The sequence below is a fragment of the Garra rufa genome, chromosome 2 (genome assembly GCF_049309525.1).
Source record: "Garra rufa chromosome 2, GarRuf1.0, whole genome shotgun sequence".
NCBI classification, from domain to species: Eukaryota; Metazoa; Chordata; class Actinopteri; order Cypriniformes; family Cyprinidae; genus Garra; species Garra rufa.
Genome location: NC_133362.1, coordinates 30258236 through 30261532, shown reverse-complemented (window position 1 = coordinate 30261532; position 3297 = coordinate 30258236). Strand labels below are relative to the sequence as shown.

The 3297-nt window shown below is 32.7% G+C and overlaps 1 long non-coding RNA gene across 1 annotated transcript; it reads right to left on the bottom strand.

The window, feature by feature from the left end:
- Positions 1-1336: 1336 nt before the first annotated feature.
- Positions 1337-3081, bottom strand: LOC141325099 (uncharacterized). The gene is made up of 3 exons (XR_012353727.1): positions 3000-3081; positions 2632-2721; positions 1337-1836 (listed from the first exon to the last, which is right to left on the bottom strand). It is a non-coding gene; the product is annotated as an uncharacterized lncRNA (long non-coding RNA).
- Between the last annotated feature and the right edge of the window lie 216 nt (positions 3082-3297).

The following is a 3297-nucleotide window of genomic DNA, read 5'->3' as shown; positions in this document are numbered from 1 at the left end:
CTTTGGCTCTTGGACAGCGATGCGGAAGCTTGCTAACAGAGCGACTGTTGGTGCTTTCAGAGCAGGGAGGAGAGAGGAGAGGGTGGTCTGTGTGAGGGTGAGCAGAAACTCCCCCAGGCTCTTTGAAATCCCTCCTCATCGCTATCAAGGCCTGTCACATGTACTGGATTCCGTGCATTTGTTTTCAGCAGGGTATGAACCTGAGCTTGGCCCCTGGAACTGCTGTCGGAGTCACGTTTCCAAGGGTCTGTGCTGAGCTGGAACAATAAAGATATGGCTTCTTTAGTAAAGCCACACTCATAATAGATATTTCCTGACTTGCCTCGGTTTATGTCAGATCACAAACTGCTGTTCTTCAACGATATGTAAGCAAATAAATATTATAATATATAAGTATTAGTATTATTAATTACAATAATAAATATGAAAAGTACACTGTAAAAAGTTTGCTGTAAATTTTACAGTAACTTACTGGCAGCTGGATGCCAGTAAGTTACTGTAAAAATGTTTACAGTATTAATACTGTAAGTGCATTTACAGTACTAAAAGGTCTTTACTGTAATTTCATTTACAGTATTTTTACTGTAATTTAATTTACAGTATTTTTACTGTAATTTCATTTACATTATTTTTACTGTAATTTAATTTACAGTGTTTTTACTGTATCTTCAATTACAGTATTTTTACTGTATTTTCAATTACAGTATCAGTACTATAGAGTTTATTTTCATTTATTTTAAACATTGTTTACCTGTAAAAACAATCCAATTAACCTACAGCACTGTAATTCAAGATTTTTACCACCCCAACCCCATAAAAATCACAATAACTCATAAGCATTAGTTCTGATAATATTCTTTTTAATTGTTGAACATTTTCTTTTTAAAAGTACAGGGACTTTGTATCATGGCAAACATACACATACTGAAAAGCAAAAATAAGTAAGTACACTACCAGTCATAAGTTTTTGAACACTAAGATTTTTTTAAAGAATTCTCTTCTGCTTACCAAGCCTGCATTAATTTGATCCAAATTTAATTTATTCCTTTGATCAAAGCTGAATTTTCAGCATCATTACTCGTCTTCAGTATCACATGATCCTTCAGAAATCATTCTAGTATGCTGATAAACATTATTTAATTTTTAGATTTTTCAGGATTCTTTGATGAATAGAAAGATATTATTTAGCAAGGATGATTTAAATTGATCAAAAGTGATAATAAAGACATTCATAATGTTACAAACTATTTCTGTTTCAGATAAATGCTGTTTATCTGAACTTTCTATTCATCAAAGAAACCTGAAAAAAAAAAAATTTATTTTAGCATTATAATAATTTCAGCAACATCATAATAATAGTTTTTGAGCAGAAAATCAAATTATTAGAATGATTTCTGAAGGATCATGTGACTGCAGTAATGATGCTAAAAATTAAGGTTTGATCACAGCAATAAATTACATTTTAAAATATATTCAAAAAGAAAACAGTTATTTTAAATAATAAAAATGGTTCAAAAGTGTACTGTGTTTGCTGTACTTTGGATCAAATGAATGCAGGCTTAGTGAGCAGAAGAGACCTTCTTTAAAAACATTTAAAATCTTACTGTTCAAAAGCTTTGTCTGGTAGTGTAAATAAAATAAAATCATACAGTAAAAATGTGTTTGTGTTGTGTTAAATTTTAGTAGTTTTGAGTCAAAGTTGACAAGCTCTCTGATGAGAAACGGCAGAATGGGATTCAGGCTGATGCTTGTTGTTTGCACCCTCTTTCCAGAAGTCCATCTGATCTGTGACTGTCAATGCATTTGCTGCCACAAAGGTTGACTGTCTGAACAAACCTGCAAGCACAAGAAAAACAGTGTTTAAAGAATTTGCCTCAACTGTCAAACTTGGTGCTGTATGCATTTAAAAAAAAAATGATATACTACATACGAACGCAGTAGTAAGAAAAAAAACTGAAGAAACTTTTTCTTGAAATTTTTTATAAAGAATTTTATGAATGGGTCAGTAAGTCACTGATTCTAGGTGTTTAAAAAAGGTAAATTCATTCAGTAATGAAACACTGCTGTGTGCAGAGATGCACAACATGGCTTTGTTAAGAACCGTTTTTACTAAATGGAGCAAAAAGACAATATTTTCTTCTTGATTTAAATCACTTAATATTACATTCTTGTTTATTGAATTTTGTTGCCCTGACACTTAGTAAAGTCTGCCACAGACCATGCTAAATGCTAACCAATCTGTTCATATAAACATTCTAAACGTGTGTTTCCTAGAAAGTCTGTGCATATAATAAGCCTACTATGATTAAAAATCTCTAATTGTTGCTTTACAGTAACAATAATTTAAATTGACAGACGGTAAGATTGCTATTATGAATTTAAAGGTTACAGTAAGTTAAAGATACCTGAAGCAGCTGCATTTTGCTGTTTAAATGCTGGTTTAATAGAAATAATTTTAATGTGCATGCAAACTCAATCTTGATGTGACAAGACATGGTAATAAAAAACATTCCCCGGAAATAAATACCTTTAAAATGTGTACTTTAAATACAATATAACGTGCTTAGGATAAAAGCATCTGAAAAATGCATGAATGTAAATGCAATGTAAAACTAAAATGTTTTGGGTTACCTGATTCTGCATGTCTGTAAAATGGACAGCTGGCTGTATGATGATTCTGCCCCTGATGGTCAGCATCCAGTTAGTGCTTGGAGAAATCTCCTGTAACAGACAGTGTCACAACACCCTTTTAGTGTTACTATAGTTTATGATCAGAAAAAACAACTACTGTACAGTAATAAAATCTACATTTTTAATAAAATAAACATTTATAATATTTATTAGCAAAACTTGTTATATTAATATATTGCTAGCCCGTTACACTCTTTAAAAAGTTAACCTGTTCTGCAAGTCAGTGGAGAACAGCAGCCTGTGGCTAATTTGGCTAATTTAGTAACGTTAACATTAACTTAGTTAAATTGATGAAAGGGGAAGCTCACCTGTTGTTTGCACCGCGACGACGGCAATCACCAGAAAAGACTCTAACACCTCCGATGCAGACGACATGACCACGAGACCACAAACTTGAAAATAAAACACAAAAGATGCAGTTAACCGCGGTGTTCAGTTTTACCTCAGTGTTTCATGTTAGCGCGCTGTTTATGTCACGTCTGTCACTGAAGAGACCGTCTATAAAGTTACATACGACATTCATACACGCATTTCTTACTTAAACATCATTTGAAGAGAATTACCTTGCCAGCTATAAAGCGGCAGCGTTTAAAAGATATTATGCTG